This window comes from Bombus terrestris, chromosome 7, assembly GCF_910591885.1.
Source record: "Bombus terrestris chromosome 7, iyBomTerr1.2, whole genome shotgun sequence".
In the NCBI taxonomy this organism is placed as follows: Eukaryota; Metazoa; Arthropoda; class Insecta; order Hymenoptera; family Apidae; genus Bombus; species Bombus terrestris.
The window spans coordinates 19,382,696-19,405,824 of record NC_063275.1 but is presented as its reverse complement, the minus strand read 5'-3'; the positions used below and the strand labels follow the sequence as shown (position 1 = coordinate 19,405,824).

Sequence of the window (23,129 nt, the reverse complement as noted above, 5' to 3'; positions counted from 1 at the left end):
AGACGCGTTAAATCACTCGGGACATGCGGAGGCTCGTCTGCCTTCACGGATGGCCTACTATTTGCCTACCGTGGCATGGTAACTTTTGTAATTACCCGTTGTCCAAGTTTCCACAGATCACCGGGTAGATAGGTCTTCGGTAGCCGGACGATCGGTTTCCAGCTGCTAGGCTCCGGCCAGCTCAAAGAAGAAACTAAATTGCGCTTCGTTAAACCGCCTACTTACCAATTTCGATCAGGGCGTACGTTTTTCTCGCGTGTTCCCTTTCTTATCGTCCCATTACATTGAAACATTATGTCGCCGCGAACCTTGAGCCGAGTGTTACCGAGAGACCGGGCCTGGCAAAAACCGGCTCGACCCATTCGATGCTGAATCATTTCGTCACTAACGGAGCCACCTATCAAAAAGTTGCTTTCGAAACGTTCGATCGCGACCAGAATGGCAGCGAGTGGAGCACCACGGAAAGATCAGCCAGGGTAATGTTTATATCGAAAGGCGAGGCTTGTCTGGTGTTACTCTAATGGCGTTTAGGATGCTGCACGCGTTTCTTGTTAAACTGTTCACAGCGTTTGCTTATTCAAAACGACCGGAGGTGGTCGACACGCGAGGATTTTGTGAAATTTCACCGATTAGCGTGAACGTGCGATGTAATTTTACAAGGCATCAAGTGGAAAGAGCAAAGTAGTTTGAAGAAATCGAATTAAATGAAATCTTGAGGACTGGTGAAAGTATTCCTTTCCAATATTCTGGCTAAGTGACAACAAAGAAAGAGACAATTACGAAGAAATGTTTGTAGTAACGAGAGCTATTTCGAGGTAGAAAGTTTGTGAATAGAGTTATATTTCAGATATTCAAGATCGCGTCGTGCGTGTGCGTCGAAAATAAAAATTACAGAGACAGGATGTAACGCAAAATCTTACGTTTCTTCTCAAATAAAATTGTACCTTACGTTTCGGGACAAATTTTCAAAGTCTCATCCTTACATGAAACGTCGTACTTTCCGAATTTACATAAAAATACACATAGCGTCTACGATAAATCTCTCGTTAAAACATTGCTCTTTCTGCGTATACACAACACAATGCATCTCTCTGTAGCATATACCAACGCCATATTGTACAACGACATATTGTGAAGCGAACAATTAAAATTCTGACACCCGAGATACCTCAAAATATAAATCATTAGAAACACGGAGCACCGTTGCAACCGATTCATCGCCCCTCGCCATTCTCACCGGCGAATGAAATCGAAAGGGTAACGTCTGATCGAAGCAACAAACGAACAACTTCGCACCCGATAAATAGACCACCGGTCCCCCACGAAGATTCTTCTCCTAATATTTTCCCAAAGCAAAATAAAAAGGGGGTTAAGAGGATCGTGTATGACACCTGGACGGAGAACGTCCGATCCGGTCGGTCCAGTTTCAAAAGCGTACAAAGATAACACGGGGCGTCGTATTGAACACGCGCGCGCTCACGTACAGCATAGATTTTCGGCTGTGGAACAAAAATAAAGACTCCTTCGTCGATTCTCGATTCGCCTGGTTCCCCTGCCATCGTATCTGGTAGCGTGGCAACGGCAGAAATAGGGGCAGGGAATCAAAGAAGTCCGCCATGATAACCCGTGACTCACCCAAACCCAAGGGAGGGATTCGAACAAAAAAAAAAAAAAAGAAAGAAACAAAAAGAACGGGGTGGATTGAGGATCAGGGGAAAAGGAAGGAGAAGGCATGACGTTGTCGAAAGAGAAACTACCCTTGCCCGTATTCGCATGGAATCCATGCGAAATTTCGCGACCCCACTCCCGAGACAGAATAAACTCGACGAAGGGTGGCTTTTCTGCCCGCCTCCCTTGAAGCTCCGACCCTTCCTCGGAAGCTAGGGGTAGCGAAAGACGATGCTGACTGGCCATCGAGCTAGGCATCCTGAGCACCGACCCACTCCCGGATAGGTGGAAACTGGCCGGAGGATTTGGGAAAGGGTGTGGTCGAAGGTAGCGAAATTTATGCTAATCACCATGGCCTTTAAAGCCCTCGAAAAGCGCGCGGGTTAAAAAGAAGAAGGGTTCCCGTGCGTAGCCTCTCTCCTGCCAGCTCCATCGATTTTTCTCCCTTCTATGAACATCGCCCGCTACGTATCGGCCGTGATGTGTGAGTACCCGGTGGCGGTGTGGGTTGGGAACGAAAGAGAGGAGAAACGACCCCGTACGTACGCGCCAATACAGCCCCGTTTCGAAACCCATACAACGAATCGTTTCGAGCGTTCGTATACGCGGACGCACACACAGGCGCGTTGCGTGAAAGCGAGAGGGATGTGCGTGCGGAGCAAAAATATTGCGTGCGTGGCCCGGCAGTGTCGGAGCGACGAAAAACTCGGCCGGGCAAGCGACGAAAAACGTGACGCGCGACCGATCGTCTTCCGCGGCGACTCCTCCACTTTTCGGGCAGAAACTGCTCCCTCGGCCGTGTCTCGCAGTTCTGTTTCGTCTCACTGTGCTCTCGTCACCGCGTCCCGCGATTTCCTTCCCCTGGTGTTGGTGCATCTACGGAAGAGGACGGTGAAAGCCCTCGACGTTTTGTCGCCTTTGTCGAACAGAGATGGACAAGGATCTGGATACGCTGCGCATTCGCACCTGCGTCTTCGCCGCGACCAACGCGAACGCATGTGTCGATATGCCGGATGCACGTGCTGCACCGATGCTGATGAGGAGTGAGTAACGAAGCACGGGCACGGAACTTGTGTTACTCTACGATTTTTCGGACGTTTCACCATCCCGAAAGGCTTCGCGACAGACGAGATTGCATGTGTCTCGTTCACTGACCAGATTCCGGCACATCACCCGTCGAGATATTTCTGGAAATTTCGTTTCGTTTCGTTTCGTTTTGTAACCACGTTGATATCCGGTATCGCAGTTTCGTGTATCGTTTTATTAACGCTCAAAGGATTCCCGGTGATTGGCAGTGCGAATGAATTGGAGCTGATTGGTAACGAGTTTCCAGATATTTTCAGAAATAATTGACGAGTGTGTCGCTGCTTCGACCGGTTCGCCTTGATTAACACGTCTCTCGCTGTGTTTTATGCATGTATATCCGTGGATTGAATATAGCTGCAGCCTTTTTTCCTTTTTTTTCTTTTTTTATTGGCATTTGTTATCAAAGTGCTTTTCCATCGTACTCGATCCTTTGACGTTCTACTGGAAACTATAATTTTCTAGTCCGTTGGCGCTCAATTATTTATTGTTTATTCGTTGCTTTGGAACGCAAAGTAATTGGTGCAAGCTTCGTAGAAATCTGTGTAACTTTTCTTGGCTACTTAACCCTATTATTTTGATTTATATTACTATAATCATATATATAATTATATGGTAATTTATAAATATCCACATGTGTACGTATACGCTTTCTACTTTACGTATTTTTCACGGTCATAAAAATAGAAGCGTGCTTCACCAAGCTCCACGCTCTCATTGATCATCGGAATCGTTCGCTTATTCAAAATGGCGTACACCCCCACTACGTCGTGCGAGTGATGTTCTATCGAGCACAGTGACACACTTCAAACGACAATTTCAATCGAAGCCAAATTAACAAAGAAACTCTCTATGAATAAGAAACCTTATATACTATTCGCTATTCTACAATAGCAATCTATACCGACTAAAGGTACGACTAAATCAGATATGTAAATCACCATCTTTGTGTACAACTTTGTCACGAATTAAGAGAATCAATTAACTTTGTACCGCATAAAGAATCGTTAAGAAAGAAATTTCTAAAAATAGGACAGAAATTTAAAATGATACTACTTAAAGCGAGAGCATCAGAAACGCATAAAAATCGTACGTACCGCTTAATTCACCCCTCGTTACACGCTATTACTTCGAAAATTACTTGGAAAAAATGGATTCGAACGAGGATACAGAATGATCAAACGAATATTATTCGAGGGCAAGGACGAGGTTAGCGAAGAAGATGAAGACGAAGGCGAGGGCCAAGAGGACGAAGGTTGCCCGAGCACCGTCTACGCGTACGCGTGGGTGTATAGCACGCGTGCAAATAGTCGCACGCATAATGCAAGCCGCTTGTGTGGGCCAGCCGCCTCGGCATGCCTCGCATTTACAATTCAATTTATATATCAGCGGTAAGATGGTGGCCGCGAGTAAATCCTCGCCGCGGCGAAAGATTCCGACGCATTTTCCTGCGTGCGTCTCGTCGATGCGGCATGGCGTCGCTTTTCTAAAATGGCAGACGCTTTGAAAGTCGCATGCATTCGCTAAGAATCGACGCTGCACGCGATAGAAAGCGATTGTGGTATTTGTATCGTTTCAGTTTCTGTGCTTTTCTCATTTTTGTTTCGATGAGAATTAAAATTTAACGAATATTTCGCAAAAATGAAATTGATTTCTTTTCTCGTGCGATTAATTTTCATTCTTTTCATACATTCGATATACATATCTCTCATAATAAAAAGATTAAATTTAATCAACGCGAGGATAAATAACTTTGAAAATGTTGGATAGTGGAATAAGATTTATTTTTTATAATTTACTTTTACTATACCTTTTCTTTTACGGTTTTTAATCAAGTAAACGAAATTGTCTTTCGCACCGTATCTTTGAAGAATGAAATACAGAAAACTTTCGCAAGCATATAAAAGAACATTCGCATGATCATAGCAGGTTTAAATATTTCCTTGAATAAAACATGAGGTGTATTCATTTTCCTGAGTCATTGCATTCATATGTTAATCCGGTGATCATAAATAAGAAATAATTTTCTTCTAAAAATATTTTTAATCTGGAAGTTACATTTTCCTCACAATATATTACTATATTTATTGAAAAAGAAAAATCATAAAAAATAAATCTTGTTGTACCACTCCTACTATATTTCCCAGTCATCGTTCCAACAAAAATTAACTCGTTCTAATATTATATCTTATTTTGCGAAATTTATAAATTTGGATAAAAAGCATCGAAAGTTTCTAGTTTTTCGCCTAAACCACGTATATTTTGAGCCACAGTACGAACAAAGAATCAGACAATTATATTCGCATCAGTGCCTAATATTATTAAACATTAAACATTTGAGAAATGCAAATTAATCTTATAAGTTTTTTACTCAATACCTTTGTTGTTTTGTCACAAACTAACGAAGCTTAACCTGAGATTATCAAGCAACCAACATTATTATCATTGATGTTAACAAACATATACAATAACAAGGGATAAGCTAAGTCTGTAACCAGAATATTTAATTTATTCGACTGCAAAAAGCCAAGCGAGTTGCACGATATACAAGATACTTATTTACACGGAATCATGGAAAGTGTCTTAAAACATAGGCGACGTTAACGTAAGTTATGGTTACGACTTTAAAATGAGGCTCGTTTCCTTGTTACGGCTATGATTTATAATTTTCTAACTATCATTCTCTGGTTCTTCAACGATCGCAGTAAATTGTCCGTCCTCGTTACTCTAACTACATTTTTTACGTCGTTACGCTGTTATTTTTAATGTATAAAACCGCGACAAGATAGGCTATGAATAACATTGAACTAAAGTATCTTCACTGGCATAAAAATATCGCAAAGTAAGATATTCTACTTAAAAGCTGTCGTCAAAAGTAAAATGAAAATTACAGCGAAACATTACACTTTCGTACACTTTCTCTCTACTAGAAATTTAAACAATTGGAGATCGAATGCAGCGAATATTAAAAGAAAGAAATTCCGAAAATAATACTTCCGACTATTTTGCACATCACTTAATTCGTTGTAATCATATTCCAATACAAGTATGATATTACCAACATTATGTTAACGATAAAAGTCGCGATACTTGTATCTTAACAAGTGGCTTCCATTGGAATATCTCATATTAATAACTTGAAACTACAATTACGCCAGCGTAAGCAACCATTATCTTCGTGAAAAAATTCTCGTTAATAACGTACCGGACCTGCTGGCAGAAATTCCATTTTCTCGATTCCCGGCCGAAAGATCAGAAAACGCGTACGCGTACACCAAAGAAACTTCCAATAAATATTAATCACGCTATTAGAAGCCTGATCGATTCCGGGGAGAATCGAATCATCCGGGTTCAAGACGATCGTCAAAGCGATTCCAAAGGAACGATCGCGTCTCACCTTTCGTTTGGCGAGTATATTACCCGATGAGCGATCGATCGGATCGAGCGATCGTAGAAACGTTTCATGGATCCGTTTTCTCACGCAGATAAAATCTGGTGGCGCGATGCTCTCGGTACGGGCGATGGGTAGCCGAGTAAATGCGCACATACACCGTGTCGCAATTATTACTTGAAATAAGTTAATTAATAATTGATTCGTAGCCGTGGCCTCGCCTGGCGGTTTCAATGATCGAAAATTAATAATAGACTGCTTAGATGAAAGTTAGTAGCACCAGAACTCACTACGTGGAATTGTAATTGTGCCAATCGCTCACGGAAAAGTGTACAACGATCGTTGAGTTGATTTTTATTATGTTCACTTTTCAGTCGTACAGTGGTTCATTAAAGTATTCGAACGCTTATCGAAACCTTTTACGAATATGTCATGTGCGTTATACGAAACATTTTGAAATTTCATCTATACTTTAACGAGATTCGACAATCACGATTATGTTGGTAGAGTTTGAAAGAAATCCGAAAATGTACACAGAAGCTACAAGATATTCGATGCAACTACATATTTCGCAGAGACCACAAAAGTATTTAAAGAGTGAATTATCGTTACATCAATAAGTCTGAAATATTCAGTTTATATGTTTTTATATGTCATTTATATGTTTAAAATGATTACTCATACTGTATGCTAATTTTTTACTAATTATATATTTGCAAGAAATATTTTGTAACTTCTGTGTACACTCTCAGATTGATTGCAAATTTTACCTATCATAACAGATGTGTTTCAGTGACAATAAAATTTTTTAATGTTTTATATAACACATACACACCATAGGAAGATCTTCCACTGTATATTATGTAGACATGAAAAAAAATAATTTTTAAGAAGAAAGAAAATTTCGAGGAAAGGTTCAACGTTTTGTCGTATATTTCTAGTCAAAGGATGCGATAATGTTGCGAATGATCTGTCATAAAGTTGCGTTTATTATTTCGGGTACGGGTTAAACAACCTTTTAATCTCTTGATTTGCCAATTAAGCCACAGTATTTGCAATATTGCAGCGTGTTAAATGGTAATACTCGGTGGTTGGTCTTTATAATATGCACACCAATGTGGTACGATAATGGCATCATATACAAGGAGTTATAACTCGTTTACTCGCGGTATGAAGTATAATATACGACCTCTAACAAACATTATGTATTAATATCTAATATATGAAACTCCCTAGCAAGGTATATTATTTGCCTAAAGTCATTCTTTATCACGACTAGCTATTCTATCTGGTAAAATAAGAAATTACACGACGTAACGTATTAGTTTTCCTAAGATTTTACGAAACTTTCCTCTATCGATGTTCCCTATCTAAATGAACGCTTTCTCTTTATTTCATGTTTCGAACATATCCCACTGATTGCATTGTAGTTTTAGGTTTAGGATTTACTTTTTATTGGTATCTCTTCTTCTGTTTCACAACTAAGTGATTGCGGATTTTGTCATTAGGTGGTATTGACAAAACCCGCAATCACTTAGTTGCCAACCAAATATATCGAAAGAATAGATATTTGAAGCAAATCTTTTTTTTTGCATTTTAAAACTGCAAGCAATTGCTTGGTCGATTGCTATGCTTGTTATCGTTTATTACATATAACATTACGATGCTATATTCTTTATGATCTGTACTAAGTGGCGTAAGTAGAAATATAAGTTTTATTTATAACAATACTTAAGAATTTGTAAAAAGTGACAAAGGAGAAAAATAACCACACGATATAGCATTGTCGAGTTTACATGTTTATCGTAATAAGAGTGAAGATAAATTGCAAGTTGATATATTTTCGTTGAAAGTTTCAAAGCAATTTCAATTTTATCACGATAGGTGTATAGAGTAGAAAATTTCACATTTCGGAATGTAGAAACGCGTTCAGAGAAGACAGTGGTGAGAACATGCACAATTTCAGGTGACTCATATAGCACATAATAAAAGCATATTATAAACGTCAAATTTTGTAAAATTATTTAGATTTATAGTGATGTAAGTGTATTTTTTAATATAATGATTTTCTAATATAGCGATTAGTATACTGAATTCTTCGTCAATACAGTAATATTCTATCAGGCAACTCTTTTTACTTATGAATCACTCAAACTCGTTTAACATATGTATAACATATGTATAGATGATCTGAAAATATTCATAATCTATACGACTTGGCACTTATGACTAAAATAGAAAATATTATTGCGTATTGATGATTAGCACACGTTGTTAAATTTTTCTCGCATTTAGCGTGTAACATACATATGTCTGTCTATATATACGTGTATACAGAAATACATATAGTATCGCGTACGCGATTTTTCACTTCCAATGGCATCTACACGTGTACGATATAAATGTTACGATCGTAAAACGAACAAACTAAAAGCGATGAAACAAATCTCGAAAAGAAACTCAAGCTCCATCTTGCTTACACCTGTACGATAAATTTGCACATCCCCGCGTCGTTGCATCAATGTGTGTCCGAAACGAGGTCCGAAACAATACAGGCGCGCATGATCAAACACGTCCCACGTAATAATCGCGATGTCCGTCGAGACTGTCCGATCGAAGCGAGCGGCTCTTTCTGCTTGTCCGCTCCCTTTTCGTCCCGAACGTCCAGTGGTTACCGACATTCAGATCTGTCGGAAGCATTTAACGACTGTCCGTTCAGCTTATTCACGTAGCTGGACGCCAGAAGTGTTTCAACGGCGGCACCTACTCATCCACTGCGATTTTATGTACACCACGATCTAACGAGTGTGCCGGAAGTCCGCGGACCACGGACTACGCCACTTCTTCGAAGGTGAAATACCAGTGCACGCGTATAATACACGTGCACATACGCATACATATATATATATACATACGTAGACATATACATATAGATATACTTGTACATGTACGAGCAGAAGGAAAAGATGAAGGAACGAAGGAAAAAGGTTGAAATCTCGACCAGCGCAAAGCTAAGATTCGCACCCTTGGATCCCTAAATTACAACTGCTTCTAGCACGTGAACTGCTCATTACTATAATACATTAATTACAGTCTGTATACATTGCACCGTACTCGAATCGAGCGTTCCTTCGTTCTTCTGTTGAACGTCTTCAAGCTTTTCCTGCTGCCCGATGCCATATGGCGTCATTAAGTTTTAGAGGCTGCTTCCATGATATTTAACGCGTAATGATAGTAAGCAGCATCATAATTGTTAATTTCCGGAATGTCTGAGAGAGCGCCCCAGGCTTTCGATAAACTATCTCTGCCCCTCTCTTTCTTTTCTTCAGTTTTTCCCTTTTCTTTCTGTTTCTCTTTCTCCCTAGTTCCCGGGCGTTAGCCGGTCGAGTATAATGCTCGATCCGGCAGATAAAACTCAGGTGAGGAATAAGTGAGTTCCTCGCTCGGCTGGAGATTTGATTTGGATAACGGCTGGATTTATGCGAAGGCTCGAGGGACTGTCGTTCGCGGCATTTTTTAGTCAGACCGAAAGCTAAGTTGCGCTACAACCTCGCGAGCTTACGTGGCCACGATCGAGGATCGTTAACGTTAGATACATCCTTCTCGTTGAATCATTCGGATATAGTAGCAGCTTCATCCAGAAAACAATCATAATACCACGGTTTCTTATCGAAATACGTACAATTTTCAATGAAAAGTCAGCTTGAGATCTATCAACTTGAAAGAAGCGAAAGATATAAAAATTTTCCAACATCAAACTGGCATGTGAATGTTTGAATAACGAAAGAAACGTCTGAAATTTTCATTCGCGAAGCTTGTTTCGTGAGATGTATAGAAATTATACGGTCCATTTAGGGGTAGAATTGTTAACAAGGTGCGCATTCACGAGAAAAATTTCAGCGAATTCCAGAATGAGATATCCAAGACAGAAGCAGATGAAACGGCGAAATGAATTTGCCCGGAGGCCTCGGTCATTTGCCAAAGAGTAATTTCCGGTACATGCGCCACAACCTGACCGCCATCGGATTTTAACGATTCCCAATTAGTCTCGTTGCTTCGCAACTAATTACGAATGAGCCGTGACTCGACACAGTAAATGTGAATCTATTGCTCGATAAACGTGGCTAGCCTGGTAGCATGACAATCGTACAAAGCATAAAACGCCTAAGCCTGATTCATGATTGGAGTTTACGGCAGAGGTTGCGCACATCTTTTTCCTCTTTCCGATCTGTATCTTCTGCGCGCGTACACATATCACGCGTATGTGCGTTTAATCCACGATAGTCACGTTTCGCGATTAAACTAATCGCGATCAGGAATCTCCGACGTGATGAAAAATGAGAATTAAACATCGAGCAGAGATTCCATTACGAAGAAAATTGAGAATTCGTCCAGCAAAATTTGAAACAACAATCTTCTTTTACGTTCGAGCTTCGTAATCATACCACGTGTTGCAATTTCTTCTTCTGAACGATGTTCAACGTTGCAGCAAGAAACTTTGAAGATGAAAGGAATCGAGATGAACAAACGCAGCAAGTTCAAACAGCATTAAGAAGATCGAATGAAATGCAAAACAAGTGTGAATGAGACTTACGGCATTAAGAAAGGGAGACTCGAAAAAGATCGTAAGTGTTCTCCAACAAAAAGCGCAAACGCTCGAGCTGTCGAGATTCCCACATAAAAGATCCATTGGGTTTTTACTAATGTGCCGTGTGCACACATGGAAATATTATTTTCTACGATTTCAGTTACCCACGCTGTCTTTTCTACCATGTTGCAACAAAGAAAGCATCGAGCCTGGCTCAAATATACCAAGGGTTGCACACGTTCAGAAACCCGATTAGAATTCAGCTGATGTTGGGGGTTACTACTTGTCTGAATCTCGTTAATAAGCTAGTCAGGATGTTTTCCCCTCGTGCAACGAGCTTGCTCTACCTTCGTGGATCCCGTTTTCGTTATGGCGTCTAGCACGGCACCTTAGCTCGCACGATGTTCATTTGCTATGTGCTTACTGTCCAACTCGACCACTTAAATCACCCCGTATTCCTACTTACTTCTCAGTTGTTGCGTCTGGAGAAGGAGAAGGGTGCAAGAAAAGGTGGTTGATCCGAGGAATGTCTCGTACAACGAGCACGTTTAATACGATCTTTAGCAGCACCCTTTCTTCCTACCTGTACCTGAATCGATCTCATTGTGCACGGATTGCGTCATTTTCGCGTAAACCGAATTGTTCCCCTCCCTGAGACGAATCTCGATTATAAGATAGACTACTAAAACAAGAGTAAAATACATAACGTAGTTTTTACGAGAAAAGCAATCCCCGGCTCGGTTACTTTTATTCTCCTTTCAGCGCGATCTATCGATACGGACGCGGTGCACCACGATCCATGACGAAAGCGAAGCAACGAAACACCAGGCGGCAATGGAATCCGAGCAATCGCGAAAGATCTAATTAACCAGCTCGATAATAGTCGCGAGATATGCGCCGATGAAGTGCACGGGTGCACGGCTCGAGACGTTCTTATCGAGCACGAGTAACAATAAATAACAGCTCGAGAGCGGTGAGATTAAACCGAGCTCTCGGATTAATTGCCCGACGAAGTGGCAATGCACGATCTAGTCGAGTAGTTGCAACAGCGAGGAAAGTGTCAATGACAGGGCACACAGCTAGCTCTGAAAACACGCTCGAGAGAGATCGTTGCTCGACTGGTAACGAAAAGAACCGATTATTAATTCGACGATCGCTGGATCGACCGGTATGTACGAGCCACGAATCCCACGAGGTGCTAAATGGTCCACGAACACAGATTGCGCAAACGGTAATTCCCAAGTCGAGATACGCTTTCAGCGTAACGAAGAAACGCCCCCCGAAATCTACCATTACCTGTCTCTTGCACACCATGTGCAACGGACTATTCGTAACGAATCGAATCGTACGTATCTCTGTAATCTGTTTAAAGGACAAGATCCTTCGGAGCGCTTGCACCGTGGAACACGGTGCTCGTACTTTTCGCAAAAAGTTAGCCGGCACGCAAAATGGGTTAGGGTGAATTATAATAGGTCCGTTCTTGCTGAACACGCGAATTTCCGTTAGCTCGTATAAATATCAGCTAGTACCTACGTGAACTCGTTTCAGACAAGTTGTCGAATCGTTGTATCTGTAAATCGTACGGACATAGACAGCTCTGTGAATAACGTTTTTGCCATGTTATAAGACAGACACGCCGGTGGTCGGTCAGTTATTACTTATAGCGTATAATGTAATAAATAATCGCGCTGGCAGCCAACTGGTGACATTATAATTACGCGGCATTTCGATGATATATACGCGCGGAAGAAAGGAGTTGCTCGCGAAACTGACTCAACGTTAATTTACATTTGTTCGAATATAGGCCTGTGCGCGTACTTTCAGTCAGATTGCAGTGCATCGAGGTTAAATCGGTAGATTACACTACCGTACTAATACCGTGGGGCAGATGCAAATGGTACAGTAACGTCTGTCGGTTTGCTGTTTCGTTGTGTAATAGAATTTCGTAGCATTTGGTCGATTCCTCGTTTTATTAGAAGCACGCGATTCTTAGATTTCCCTCGTCGAAAACAATTTCAATTGGATTAACTTCTGACATTGTACGATATAATCTATTCTCTAAAATATTCGCTGACGTTCTTTAATAACTCACACTATTTCATTTAAATATTCATTTACATCGTCGTCACGAAGAATCTCAGTTGCACCATTTTCTGATGTTCTATGATATATCATACAGTCGCTACGGAAAGTATTTGCATACCGTTATATTCGCTGGAGCATTAAAGTAGCGATCAATTAGGTCCAAATTTATCAAACTTCGTATCATTTAGTTTCATGCGAGTACAAAAATGCGATACTGTGAAAACGAAATATACAGCTTGAGGAAAAACGCTTTATTGGAAAATAAGAATACGTGCCAATACATTTTGTAATGACTGCATTTTGTGAAATATTTCCTGCCGTTTTCAAACAATTCGCGCTTTTTGATCAATAGTATTCATATACATAGGGTAAATATTAAAATGCAAAATTGAGATCGCACGTAGCACGTGACCCTGTTGTAATTCTTGACTTCTCGTGTTTGAATCGCGTTTGAATCCTCTAACATAAGAAATTTGTTAGCGACAGAAAAGTACAATAAGACCGATTGAAGCGACCGAAAGAACACATCAGGGTTAAAAATGCAAACGTGAAACGACTTGTAAGAAGCGCCGACGTTCTACCATAGTGGTTAAAGAACACTAACATATGTACATAGTTTACGATCTCCAACGACTACAGAAAAATTATTCACCACTAAACTGCTTAATACTTTTCGTTACAGAGGAACGCTGACAAATACAAGGAGGGTAACAATACAAATACGATGAAACGACGAGCTCTCCGACTCCGCCAGTCCAGTTTTGGGCGTTGCGCCGTGCAAAGGGACCAGTAAAAGCTGAGGGTGATTTGGGCCTTAGTGGTCCTGTGGTGGCTGTGTATGAATCCTACTGGCCTGCTAAGTCCCAAGTAATCCTCAGCGCGCGCAGCAATAAACGAGTGCATAACCGCGCAGTTTCGACGATGAATCGTCAGCTTATTTTTGCCAAATAAAGTAACATCGCGTCGTGTCGAACATAGAGTTTCGAGATCGTTAAACTAATTGCACGTGAACTCGCGCCGCGGGTGGCTTTTTATTGCCTCATCGGCGAAAACAGACAAGATTTCGTGGCAAGCACATTTTTATTCAGTTGATCCTTTTTTTCTTTGTGAAACTGTAACCATCCAAGTACGTGACTCGTTAAGTTTGGTGATTTACGTCCTTTAAATCGGCCCATTAATGCTTAATGGGATACCACGAGAGAAGGACTCGCAAAGGTATGGCGTATCGATTTACGTGCAAGCTTTTAACGTAGTTAATGAAAATCGATTTAAGAAAGTGTTGACCGGGAACGGAGGACGGCGCACAATGGCCTTATTCATCACGGCAAAGCTGTCAGGATCGATGCAGCGTAAAGTAGAAAAAAAAAGGAAGTAATCGACGGTCGATTTAATCATCGTGATACGGCGGGCGTTCGGGATACCTAACATAGCGTCGATGCGTGTTACAGAAGCTTGGAATTTTAAGTGGCTCCCGGGAGGCGTCACGACACGACCAGGGTGTGAGTAAGTTAATTACAAGTCTGTCATATTCCTTACATATTTATCGTCTTTCTAATAACATTAATATCGGCCGGTTGCAGTACCGGTAGATTATTCTAGATCGGTATCGGTTCGCAATAATTCGCAGCGAACCTTGGCTGGCGACGTTCGCGGAAAAAGCGACAGCGATCTGAACGCGAAACGCCTGAAATTATTGCAATACACGGTGTTAACGGTTATTAAACGGAAAACCGAGACAGCACAAGGCGTGAAATCATCGGAGCTAGCGGTATCCGAATATTAAATACTTCCTGACGAATCGACGATCGTTTATTATCGCGAGCGAACGTTTCCTTCGCGAAATATCTTTTGTATCCAAAAGGCAAATTGGCTTGCTCGAAAATTTATTTGACGCTGCTTACCTTTCTGCGTACCTTTCTTCGTGCAGCATGAGATCGTTCGAGAGGATTCTTAAGTGCTCTAGTTAGTCGGCAACCACCCGCTATGCGACCGATGTTCGAGCATATGCTGCATCGCTCGAGTAAGCTGCTCTTCGCGAACCGGGTACTATTCTTGTTGCCGATCCGAACGATGCTATGCAGACGGACTTTTTTAGGTCCCGCTGACGACCATGCAACAAGCATTGTGTTTTAACGGGCATACAAATTTAATCGTCCTTCCGCGGCCGGGATACGAAAGCCGAATACCGAGTTCGATGCAAAGCAAGCGTCGCGTCGGTTCTTCGTGTTCGACAAATTGTTACTAAAAGCCGTTCGAACGGGATGATCGTAAAACACTCGCGGAATATATTGGAGACCGGAGAGATCGAGTGGAAATGAATGCAAACGAACGTGGGATAGAGTGGCGATGAAAAGGGGTATCGGAGCTTGTTGGTGAAACGAACGAACAGGACGTGGGAAAGAAGAGCTAAAATTGGCGAGAAAAAGAGTGAATTCTCGCGTGGCTTTTAAGGCTACTCGTAGGTGAAAACAGCTCGAACTTGTTTTACTTTATTTATCAAAACTTAGTCGTGTTTCTTGAACGCACTAACACTGATACTCGTAGACTTACCTAACTTCTGAAATATTTCCAAATGTTACAAATTCTTCTTTTATAGATGTGTGTCTTTAAATTTATCGTCACTGATTATTAACTGGTCGTATTAAGATTGCATTTCAGTAGAAATGTATTGTATACTTATTGTTACAGTTTGAGATTTACATCGCGATTTCGTAAACTTTTAAATCGATGCAGGAAATCGATCATCCAGCTTTAATATATTCACACATATTGCATATTGTATAATACAAAATTTACGTTTCTTTCTATGTACAGATTGAACTTATCGAATAGCTATCTATTCAAAGAAAATAATATTACAAACGCTATAAAGATAATCGACCTTGATCAAGCGAAAACTACTGATTCTTATCAATTGAACGAGATTCTTATGCGAACTTTTTAAGAATTTTAAACAGTAATGCAAATAACGTTGCATTTCGATTCTATAAAAATACATGATTGATCATAACTAATCATAAATAACTAAAACGTAAATGTGACACGTTACATCTAAGATACTTCAATACGTTACCAGAAAAAAATTGTATAAATGCAACGATATTTTCAAAACAATGCTCGACCTTAATGTTTAAAGATCTTTCGACAAAAATATATGCAAATATATGCATTCTCAAGCTATTATCAAATTCACTACAAAATATGATTAACTTCAACGATTCTTCGACAGCGCATTGTGATCGTAACACAAAGCTATCAAGAGATTTAACTAGCTAATAAAAACAAGATTCTCGTTCTCCGTGGAATCTCAATGATCGTCTTAAATCAAATTCAGACAGGGTCAAACGGTAGAATTTTTAATCAGGGAACTAACTAAAATTCCAACCAGATTTTACTGCAAATAACGAATATTTCGTATCTAGTCGTAATACCAGAGACGTATGAAATCGAGCTGTAATAATAATTACAATTGCTGTGCTGCCTCGAGTATTCCCCTTTTCGCTTATCGAAACGCATAGCTTGCGTTATACAGCCACGAATACGAATTTATTAACATCTGGCAGAGATACGACCTTATTTAAATGCACGCGCGCATTTATGCATCGCGTAGAAATATACGAGGATGAAGATCCATTCTCGCACCTTCTTCTTCTTCTTCTTCGTTCTTCTTGTCCTCGACTTGCACCGAGTGCACACGCCCAACCGTCGACCAAGTCTCTCGACTACCGCGTAAGAAACCTAAGCTAACATGAAACTTGTATCTATAGACTGTCTAAGGAAAGTAATGGGAAATTACACGAACGTTACGGAGAAAAAATATGATAAGTACAATTTTGTTGATTCTCTGATATTAATATTACTCAATGGTTGATAGGGTATACTTTAATGTAATATAGTTGAAAAGAAGAATAACCTATTAGGCTGCAAATATATACAGTGGCTATAAAAGTATTCCTACATCACTATTGTATTTATGATAGCATTTTCATATTAATTAATTTGATCCAAGTATATTACATATCATGTAATGCGGTTTTCATGGTATCAAATAAAGTTGATATCTACTATGAAAATGAAATGTAAAATCTGACAAAAAAAGAGACTCTTCACTGAAAAACGAGGATATGTGCAAATGCTTTTTGTGGTCACTGTAAGCCTCTTAACAACAAATTCATGCGAAGAAAACTAATGGCATACCCTATATCTAAAACATGATAACAGATACTTTTAAAGTCGATATGATTTCATGTGAATTGAAATCAATCAATATCCTTAAGATTTTCTATATTTAGATTCGTATAGTCTAGTTAGATTGCATAAGAAACGTAGTAAGTAAGTGTTGCTTCTAATTAATAATTGTAATCGTTAATTTGTTCACGTTAGTACGATTCTCATATCGTTATTACAAATCAACCAAAGCACCCGGATATTTTTAACATAGCTATGTACATAACTTAACAATAAACGGCTGATTTACATAAAGTGAATGTGTTAAAAATTAAACGACATTAAAACGCGTAATTTACATATGCCGAAGTGTAAAGAAAAATGTTAATCACATAAATGGCGCGTCTACGTTTTAGAGACTCGTCAACGTTAAAACGAGTAATAACGTAGCAACCTCCGAAGGATACTAAACCAACTCCTTTTCCTAGCAACGAATCGATGAAACTTCGCGTACGTATACGTAACACAATGAAAGTCAACTATTATTGCGGTGTCTACCGAAAAAAATTTCCCTAACATGCCTATTATAGCAAGGACCTTAATAGCCCATGGAAGTCTGAACATAATTCTATAAAGGAGCCGACCTCGTAAAACTGCGAAAAATTTCTAGCTGTTAATACGGAATTATCGCCGACTCTATAATAACACGTAGCGCGGTTGGCAGGATGTAAATTTCAAACAGAGTCCACAAGAACTTCATCTGTATGCGGAGATACGGCATCTTTTTCTACGCGGCCTGCTTTTAACCAAGATATATGATACGATGATAACGACGTTTGCAAATCATACTGCTTGTAAAATAACCACCGAGGAAATGGATAATAAAGAAACAGCTTGTACGAAAGTTTCGAGTGCTCTTCGGTGGAAAAAAGCACCTTACGAAAGCTTCGAACGTCGTTCAGAGAAATATACGTGACGAAAATGAAACACTGTAGTGGTGTCAGTCGAAGTGTAGCGGCACAGGAGTCAAAGGACGACGCGAATTGAGAATGATTCATGTTGTTTTGTCTCGAAGCATTGATACAGCCTGGACGCATGAAACATAAGGACAAATAAACTCCAGGCAAAACAATGTCGCCGCTAAATGCAATCGCCGAATGAAGACGAATTTGAATTTTCCGACTCTCCCCCGACCAGTATAAATAAATGGACGCGATCGCGAGCGAGAGAGTATCGATCAGTATCGTAGAGTATCGTACAGTATCTACAGAGTATCTCCGAGCATCGCGAGTATCTAACATTACCTACAATATCTTCGAGTGTCTATCGAGTTACGCGACGAGTATTTGCGAGTATTTCTTCCGCTATCTTATTTTGCGATTTATACTTCGTACTAATGACTCACGTATACGGCTGTATATTAATTTATTATTTTAAATATGTTCGATGGTTACAACAACGAGCGATCTCGTCATTAAACCTCACGTACCAACATCCTCTTCACATAAACATCTACAGAAGTATATATATATATATATTTCGACATCCTGCGAATTCACAATGCGTCAATGAAGAGTTACGGGGCGCCACGGCGCTTTCAACTGCTATTATACATTTTCGAGATAAGATGTTAATTTTACAGGTCGACAATACGAGAAGGTATACCGATATCGTCCTACCGTCTGGATTATTCTCTTCGACCAAACCGCTATTGTTTAACGGAAACGTATATCTCCATTGTCACCGTCAGTCTTAGAAAGAACACTTCTTCGGCGGTCTTTGCGATGAAAAACTACGAACGAAGATATGCAGGGGACAGGATCGACTGTGCGTAATAGAAATGGCTAAGGTATGAATAGAAGAACACGTGAGTAATTGCAATGATTGATTTTAATTGATTTTACGAAGCGTCGTGAACGCAAATTTCGTAGTATTGTTCTGGGAAAATTTGAAACAAAAGATCTATTGGGTTGGCAACTAAGTGTCATTAGATGGTATTGACAAAATCCGCAATCACTTAGTTGCCAACCCAATATTTGTGGAAAATATTAAAGAACAAACGTTTCAATTGGAAAAGAAATTTGTTTTGTCCTAATAATGCATAGTCGCAAGAAAATAATATTTGATAAATCTGCATGCTAATTGTGAATTATTACCCTATCTGTCTCTAGATTTACTTTTACGTATCTTGAGCAATATAAGACTCTATGAAGCTTTTTAGCGCAGTAGATGTAGCTGCACATGAATCGGGAGAGACTCATATTATTGTGCCTTGGAATACTAACGTTGTTTCGGTTTTCTAGGTTCAAAAGTAAACGAGCTCCGGACAAAATATTATTGCCATTATTTGTAATCGTCAACCGGAGTTACATTTGTGCTTTTTATAATAACAACTGTAGTTACAAATAGACGAACGTGCAGTCTAAGACAGTTCAATAGTAGAGTAACTAACGAGTAGAGGATGTAGCGGCACTCGACGGTAAAATTCATAACGGTTTCCGTCCAGTGAATCCGCTACACAAAAACCGTGTTTACAGATAGATGAGTTTATTATAGATCCGACAACCTTAGGCGGTTACCGAAGATTGATCAAAATCCGTCGTTTTCGTCGTGATCATATGCTCCCGAATCGACTACCCGAAAAGTAAAAATTCGTAAACAAGATCGAGAGTTCAGCGTCCGTTGGGATCTTTCGAGAACATCTTCGAAATTAAAATCCCAACGCCTTTTGTCAACTCCGACGGTTATAAATATAGCGAACAGGGTAGCGAGGCAACCTTTGTTATCGAGTGACACGAGCAGTAACAGCTAAGTTGATACTTCCCTTGCGCCGATATATTCGTAATCACGAGTCAAGCCAGCAGTTGTGTTATACGACTAGTGTACACGTAGGGTATACTTTAATAAAATATAGTTAAATATACTCTAGTGTCTTTAAACCTAAATCGCCTACATACACCTGAAGGAGTTGAATTGTTTCGAGCGAGCGACGATTACGATCAGTGTACGCTATTTCTGTACTTGTACTCACAGTGATTTTAATATATCGACTATTACAATTTTAAAACTCATCTCTTTATTAAACGAATCGACACGTTTAATAGCCACCTCGAACTGGATTTAAAGAAACCGAATTTTAATAATATTTTATATAACTAAGTATTTTGAAATCATACAAGTCTTCCAAGAGAAAAATTGAAAAGTTACTGAAAACTGCTAATGATATGTTATTCGTTAAAAAATATGATTAATAGACACGAGGTTCCACTCTGTAGCGCTTTAAAATTACATATCTACATGTACAGACGTACGAAATTATTTGTGATGGTGATTTGATATTTATCCCACGCGAAAAAACCGAAATATTAAAAATTGTTCGGACTTATCACGACTTGACTGGTTACGACAACCCCAAGGACTCGAGAAATGAGATATATAATAAGAAAATGTTGACTTTCGGCTGACATAATTAATTTTAATAATCTAAGAGCAGAACTTCGCGCCTATTTACCACTTGTACGTTTCGACGTTTCCCTAACAGTCAGTCATGCAAGTTATCTTTCTACGAACGATTGATTACTTGTCAGACTGATCGACAGAGCAGAAAGTGACAAGTCGAAACTGTCCCACGCCGAGCGTGCAACTCCTACCCTGGTCGAAAAGAAACTCTCGTCCGGATAGAAACGGTATTACGTAGGGGAACGAAGTCGTATCATTGTACGATGCAGTGCTGCCGGGCACAGTAAATCTCATGGTCTATAGAACTCGAAGAAATCATTACAGTGCAGTGGGACGCAGTATATTGCTGTTAATATAGCGCAGCACGCCCTTTTAAGCTTCGCTCCGTGCAGAGAGATATATACAGGGTGATCTCGTAGCGAGCTTAGAACTTGGCCAATAGAAGTTGAAAGGCTTCCATACCAGAGGCCCGAGGAAGTGGAAATTGAATGTGATTTGTTGAAGATATTGCTTTTGTAACATATCGTGCGTCTGATATTGAACTTTTAATCAATTTGGTTCTAAATCAGTTTGAAACTGGTGATTACTAAATTTTAATAATGTATAGAAATATATTCACCTAATAATAATTGATATTGCGGTGAGTAAATTATATCGTTGTGTATATTGCGATGGTTTATTATTATTTATTATTTTTGATACATTGCGTGATTTAAAAGAAGATCAAATAATTTAGAGGCAAATGTTCGCCAACACTGGTCAACATAAAAATGAGGTTCCAAGTTATCTTCTTACATCAAGTTGTAAGAAGAAAATATTCTGCGTAATGATATTCAAGATAAATTAAATGATTAGTTAGTAATATATAAGAATAATAAAAAGGTGAATAAGTAATGCAAATAACCAACTAACACGACACATTATGGTAATATGTTTATATGCAAACAACTAATATCGTAAAAAGCGTTGATTATGTTTCCATTAGATTTAATTTCCAATAGACATTAAACCGTCTTCGATTTTCTTTATACATTTACTTTATTGCTTTATTCAACGTAAGTTTGCGAAGAATTGGGCTGATATTAGAAGATTTTTTAACATACTGTAGAAATATAAATAATATAGAAATTAGTATAAAAGGTGAAAACTTTATCTCGAATATTTAATAAAAATTCGAAGGATACTGTGCTATAATCGCGATAATATCTAATCCAGAATTTCTTTGCAGTAAAGTTACGTATCTATGATACGTGATACTTTCTGAAGCAAAAGGTGGTAGGAGAATGTCGATCGATTCAAGATACAGTCAGTATACAAAACACAAAGAAAGAAGAACTGTAAAGTGCGAAGATTCTCGCAAATGCCCGAGGTGTCGACGAAGAGAGAAGCGTAAAATCGCAATAAATCAATGTTAATGGCGCTATAGCTAGATGCTGCGAATCAGGCAACGAACAAAACATCCCGTCGTAACCGTGGATCTTCCGCGCTATCGATGCATTAATAATATTTAGTGCCGGAAGTAAGTATCGCAAAGAATATCATAGAACGCCTCTATTCAGCATATCGTGTTCAATATTCGTTAAAAGTATGATGTCTCGCGAGAAGACTTTAAGGCCTCGAATATTTTATGTTGAAAAAGTTTGTTTTTTTTAATGCTACGCATGGAATATTTCATCGTATTTTAAGTACGATTTTTAGTGCCTTGGTACATCTACAATATATTTAATAGCCCAATGTAGTAATAAAAACTGCACAAAAATGGAATTTACTGGATTCGATGCTGCGAAGAATGTTTTATATTTATTCAATTCCAAGCAGCAGTGTAAAGTAGGAAGTTTGGAAAAGCTTGTTAACCTTGTTGTTTTCTTGTCATTTGCCTTGTCATTTAAAAGTAGATCGTTAAAAAATTAAAACCGCTAAAAGATAATATGCATGTTTTCTTATACGAATTTATGCTGAAGTTATTTTTCAAGTATTAGGCACTTATTGAAAAACAACTCGAAAACGTATATTTCCCAGAAAAAGCGAGAAACCACTTTTCATTGTAATCAAACCAAATTTATGAAAAAACAGGCTCGAGTGCTCTTTTTCTTTCATTTTAGTCCTCGAGTCAGAACACAAATCGCAATGACAAGGCACAATTGTAGGATACCGCACAGTGTCACATAAATAAGCAAAAGCGACATAACTGTCCTCTATCGGCCACACTATGAAGATAAATGAATAAGATCTTCATAATTGGCCGAGGAGTGTCTCTGCAACATTTTTATAACGATAATTCGACAATAGCGTTTTTCAATTTGTGTCAGTTTCCACGAAATGGCGCGATATGTATTTCCATGGTTTTCCAAGAGCTGTCTCGACGATTCGCCGCAAGTCGCTCGTCTGCACAGAGCCTAACCTGGTAGAATACTGAAAGCCACTTGTGAGATTTCACATTTGAAGTTGCAACATTTCTACATGCTTACTTGATTTGACAGTAAATCACAGATGAATGTTAGTATCGATCTTTTATCTTTTACAGTTGCTATTACGATCGGCAGTAAATATTCTATTTTATTACTCGGAAATTTTATCACCTACCAAATAAAATAAAAATTTATGTTTCCTACAATATTCGCACTATAACAATGCTTTGTTTTACACGCAGTATCAATTCGACGTTGTATATTGTTCTTGTACAGCGAT

The 23,129-nt window shown here is 39.3% G+C and overlaps 1 protein-coding gene across 1 annotated transcript in view; it reads right to left on the bottom strand.

Moving 5' to 3' along the window:
• The window catches only part of LOC100652120 (protein cortex), a 249,914-nt gene that overhangs the window by 225,294 nt on the left and 1,491 nt on the right, over nucleotides 1-23,129 (bottom strand). The gene's annotated exons all lie outside the window — the stretch shown is intronic.